Below are 5578 nucleotides of genomic sequence, written 5' to 3'. Positions count from 1 at the left end.
CTCCTCCCCCTCCTCTTCCTCCTCCCCCCTTCTCTTCCTCCTCCCCCTCTTCTCTTCCTCCTCCAGAAGCCTCTCTAACTGCCCCCTGCTGGGGATACTGCCCCCTTCAGGCTCTGCAGCCATTTGAGCATCCCCCCTGGGATCATGACCCTCATCATCCTGGTGCTACCTGGCCACATGCCATCTTCCCCACTGTACTATGAGCTCAGAGAAGGTGGGAGTTGGGTCCACCTCAGTCACTGTGTGTCCCCAGCACCCAGCACCAGGCCCTGCTCACCGGAGATGCCCAATGAACACTTGCTGAGTGAGTGCATCTTATCATAGCTGGGAGACTGAGGCACAGAAGGGCCAGGACCTGCTCTGGGGGTCCTGCCTTCACTAAGGCTGTGGCAGGGGGATGAGAACTTCCCAGGTGTCACCCTGGAGAATGTGGGGACATTCAGGAAGATGCCCCCCTCCCCACCCTGAACCAGGCCTGAGTCATCCTCTGAATGCCCTATCTTGACATTTGGATTTGGAGAAGCAGAAAGGAGGTAGGTGGCACAGGGGACCGATGGGGACACCGAGGCACTCAGATGGGGGGAGGCAGGGCCTAGGGAAGGTGCTGCGTGTACTCTCTCTCTCTCTCCCTCTGTCTGTCTTGGTCTCCACCTCCCTCTCTCCCTCTGCTTCTCTCTCTCGGAGTCCCTCTTTTCTGTCTCCCTGCTCCCTCCCTGTGTCTCTGTCTCTCCCCTGCCCTCTCTCTGTCCCTCTTAGCCAGGCCGCATGGGGTGGCAGCAGGGCCCGTGCGGCCTGGGCTCAGTGCCCGTTTCTGCCGGGGCCACCCCGGATTTGTGGCTGTGCCTCCTTTATCTGGGGCTGCAGCTGCCCCTTATCTTCTGGCTTCAGGACATGAGACAGGGATTAGGGCAGCCCAGGCCAAGGACGAGAGACAGCAGGGTTGGGCGGACGGGTGGCAAGGGCCAGTGTGCTGGGGGGGGTGCCGCAGGGCACCCGCAAGCCTTGGCAGCCGGGGCTGCTGCGTGCACGCGTGCGTGCGCGTTGCAGGGGGACGACAGTTTGTACACGTGTATGGCTTTTGCATGTGTGATGGTGTGTACGCATGTGCAGCTGTGACTGGGGAGTGTGTGTGACTTGGGGGGCTCTGTGTATGTGATTGTGTTTCTGGGTGTGTGTTTACGTGTGTCTGTGTGTGTGTGACAGTGCTTTTGTGTGTGTGTGGCTGTGCATCCGTGAGCCCCCGCCCCGCCGCACAGATGCTGCACAACCCCCAGCCCAGCCCCCCCCGGCTGCCTGCCCTGCGGCCCCGGCTCCCTTGGGCTGGCCTGATGGCTTTCCCGCCTTGCTGCCCCGGGGCCCCCAGGGACAGGGCTCCTGACCTGCAAATGGCCCTGTGGGGATGGCCGTCAGCCCTGCTTTTCCCATCCTCCCTCGCCTCGACCCGGCCACCTCCTTCCTGCCGCCCACGGGCCTCAAGGGCCCCATCCTGGCCGAGGCCACCAGCTCCTCCTGGCCCCCTCGCTCTGACCCTGGGCTGTGTCCCCTGTCGGGGCTGAGGCTTCTCTCCACTCCAGCATTGTCCAGCTTGGGGCCAGGATGACTGTCAAATTAAGAACCCTGAAGCCTAGTTTAGAGGAGCCTCTTGGCCGGCAGTTGGCAGCTCTGAGCTGTCCCAGTGACCCCTGGCAAGCCCATTCCCTTCTCCACGGGAGAACGACACTACCAGTCCCTGAGGATCTGCACTGGGCACAGAACGACTGTGGGAGCAATTTCACCGATGAGCCAACTGAGGCCCAGCCATCTCCGTGACCAGCTCATCGTGGGGTGGAGCAATGCCGAGTGTATGGAGATGCTCCAGCTGGGGGTGGCGGGAGAGACAGAAGACACAGAGGGCTCCGGGCCACCTCCACCCCTGCAGCGCTGGTTCCTGGGGGTCCTGAGGTACAGCCCGGGGCCTGCAATGCCTGGACCAGCTCCTGGTGCTAAGATGGAAACTTCTCCACCAGCCAAGTCCATGTCTTGGCCAGCAGCCGCTGGCCTCCCAGAACCTCTGCCTGGGCCTCCACTAGTGAACAGAGCACTCCCCTTGGGAGCAGGGACTGCGCAGCAAGGGCAGGGGGGCCAGCCTCGGGGGTCAGGGGTGGAGGAGTGGCCAGAGCAGTGGTTGAATGTTCTGGAATTATCCAGCCCGGGGTGTGAGCCTCTTCCCTACTCTGTGACCTTGGGCCAGCGTCTTGACCTCTCTGATCCCCAGGTTTCCCACCTGCCAAGTGAGCACAGAGCAATGTGGGGGCGGGGGCATTGCCTGGAGCTACCTGGGGGGGGCACCCGAGGAGGTAGTGAGTGAGCGGAACTAATTCCCAGGCAAACAACATAGAGGGCTGGTAGGTGACAGGGTCTGGGCTCTGGGTGCACCTGCACTGTCCCAACCCTGCTTGGCCTTGACCCTAGGGCCAGCAGGCTCAAATCAGCTACAGGGGCCACGTGCCCATAGACACCCCCTACTCCACACTGAGCCTTGGTTACTCTGTGCATATTTGCGCACTGGGGAGACCACAGCCCATGCAACCCACGGGCTGCTCTAGAAGCAGGGGAGGTTCAAGGCACTGTTCCACCCACCCCCACCCCACAGCAGCCACAGTCTGGGAGAAGGAAGGTTTAAAAATAAAGCATTGTAAATACCCGTGTTTCCTGCAAACAGAACCAGCCCCTGAAATCCCCGTGGCCTCCCGGGCAGCCAGGCCCAGACAGCTCCTTTGAGGGGGGCGGGGGCCAGAGGGAGGGCGTGTCTGTGTGCGCCCCAGTTCCCAGCTGCTGTGTGAGTCAGCCAGTGCGACATGGTGTCTGTCACTGCCTGTCCAGGGGGTGACAAAGTGTGTGGGCTGGTGACAGAGAGCGTCCAGAGGTGCTGGGTTGCGTGAGGTGACACACTGGTGCGTGAAGGTGTCGGACGGAGTGAATGTGTGTCTCCTGTGACCACGTGCGGCTGGCCCCGAGCAGAACAGGGTTTCTGGGGGCCTGCGGGTGATGGGGTCTCCAACAGCGGTGGAAGGTGGGCGCGTGGCCTGGCGTACCCCCTCCTACCTCCTGTTTCGCCCCACCGCAGCCTCACCCTGGCGCCCCTGCCCACCCCAGAGGAAGAACCGAGTCTTTCAAGTTGCTGTTGCCAGGGCAACCGCTTTACGAGCGTCCACATGGTGGGCACATGTGTGTGTCCTGCGCCCCATGTGTCTGCACGCCCCCACCCCCATGGCCCCAGCCACGGTGGGGAAGGGGATGCCGGCAGCGTGGGGTGAGCAGGAGGTGGCCAAGGGGCGGCTGGTGACAGCTTAATGGTGGCTGGGTGCGGGGGGGTGGGCTCCCGGCTGGGCCGCATGTGTGCAGAGGGGCTGTGCCTCCCGGACTAGCCTCACACGTGTGTCGTGTGTATCGGCGCCAGGTAGCCTGGGCGTGTGTAACGATCCGCCGAGCGTGCGTGAATGTGCATGAGCAACCACGGGGCGACTTGGAGGGCCGGTGGGCTACTGTGTGTGTGTGTGTGTGTGTTATGGGTAGTGTGAGCTCTGTGTCCATGTGCACACATGCGTCTGGCTGGAAGCGAAGGAAGGACACCTGCGTGTGTGTGTCCATGCATGCCCTTGGGCAAGGACGTGGGTGGTCGTGCCCGCTCCTGGTTAGGGATGGTGCTGTTCTCGTAAAGGGTGTCCCAGTGTGTGTGAGAACAAGGATGGCACCGGGTGTGACCCTGCCTGGATCAGAGATTTGGGGGTCTGTGTGCTAATGGCCAGGGTGAGCGTGTCACCGCGAGGGAGCACAGGGTGACACCAATAATGGCAGACACTCGGGCATCGCTCACCACGAGCCAGGGACGGTTACTCCTATTTACTTAATCTCTACGACAACCCTATTAGAATCGACTCATAATACCCCGTGTTACAGATGGGGAAACTGAGGCACATTCAAGAAGTATCGGCCCAAGGCTGCACAGAGCAGACACCTGTCCAGGACCAGGCAGCTCCCACGCCGCCACTTCTCTGATACCTGCTCCTTGTTATGCCCCCACCCTACCCGCAAGCTCACATCCTGGCGGACTCCTTCCTGCTGTCCTTCCTCCGTGCTCCCGACGTCCCCCACCCGCATGCGCCCGAGCACAGGGGGTGAGACGACCTGAGTGTCTCCTGTCACCGCGCACACTGCATAGCAGTGCAAGTTGTACAGGCCGTTGGGGGGGAGGGGGTGTGTTGAGGGCCCGGAGGGGGCGCGGGGAGAGGCGGTGGTCCTAGGAAGGTCTAATACCCATATGAATCCCAGGGCTGCTGGGATCGGAGGAATGCAGGCGGCCTGGGCCAGAGTGAGGAGGCCGCAAGAAATCAGGCGGCAGCAGAGAAACCAGAGCACCCGGCCCCAGGAACGCAGGCGGCGGCCGGGACCGCGCGGGAAAAAGCCCGATGCGGGGGCCGAGGGCTGGGAGGTAAGGAGGGTGTTTTTCGGTAACTAGGCCGCGGTAGGGCGGGGCCACGGCAGTTCCAGCCCCGCCCACTCCACCCAGCCCGGAGTCGGCTGGGGCCGCCAGGGGGCGCTTTAGGAACGCGGAGCCGTCGGGGAGGGGGCGCGGTGGGTTTGGGCGCGCAGGCAGGAGAGGCAACGCGCGCAGGCGGGAGAGGCAACGCGGGAGAGGCAACGCGGGGTCTTGGTACCCAGAGAGCGCCGCGGAGAGCCAGGGGTGGGAATGGGATCCCTCGCAGGGCTCTGAGGCCAGCCTGGGGAGAACTGCCACTTGATGGGGGGCTCTGTGGGCAGCGGGGATCATCAGTCTCAGGGTATCACTTACTGTCTTAGGAGAAAACATTGGGTCTCAGTTCTCTAGAATGGCTTTGTCACGGGGGGCTTCTTTAGCTTTGTGGAAAGAGGACCTGGGGCAGGACTAGGAGGACCCCGCAATCTTCAGTGGGGTAGGAGGAGACTGTGGCCGCTGTGACCGCCGTCTGGGGTCGTGCTGTAACTCTTAATTCCCCGGAGGGGAATCTGGGGGAGGGGCTTCCTGGGGCCCCAGACTTTTGGAAGATGCGCCGTTCGGGTCTCTGGAGTAGGGGTGGGAAACAGCTAATTAGGGGGGCGCTGTGCTGGGGTTCCCTTGAGGGGCTTCCTTGGTGAGGGTACTTCTTGGGCTCCTGCCTTCCGGAAGGGGACCGGGCAGGACCCAGGAGTCTGGCAGCAAAACCAGATCCTCAAGAGAGCGTGGGGCGCTGAAGGCCGCGGATACTGGCGTCGGGGGCGCTGTGCCTCTTAACCCAGAAGGGGGCCCTTGGGGAGGGGGCGTCTTGGGGCCCCGGCTTTCCTAAAGGGGCCCGGGGAGATGACCTTCTAGAGGGGGAGCCGTGGCCCCTGCACCCTAGTCACCTGCGCTCCTCCCGCCCCCCTCTCCTTGGGCGGGGGCGGCTCCCGTCCCGGGAAACCCGAGCCACCGCCCCTGGCCCCGCCCCCGGCCCCGCCCCCCGCCCGGAGCCGGCCAAGCCGTCCGCGGCGGGAGCGGCGGAGGCGGCGGGAGAGCGCGCCGTGGAGCCGCTCCGAAAGCCCG

The sequence above is a fragment of the Mirounga leonina genome, unplaced genomic scaffold (assembly GCF_011800145.1).
Source record: "Mirounga leonina isolate KUSES-001 unplaced genomic scaffold, KU_Mleo_1.0 Mir_94, whole genome shotgun sequence".
In the NCBI taxonomy this organism is placed as follows: domain Eukaryota; kingdom Metazoa; phylum Chordata; class Mammalia; order Carnivora; family Phocidae; genus Mirounga; species Mirounga leonina.
This window is presented reverse-complemented; position numbering follows the sequence as displayed.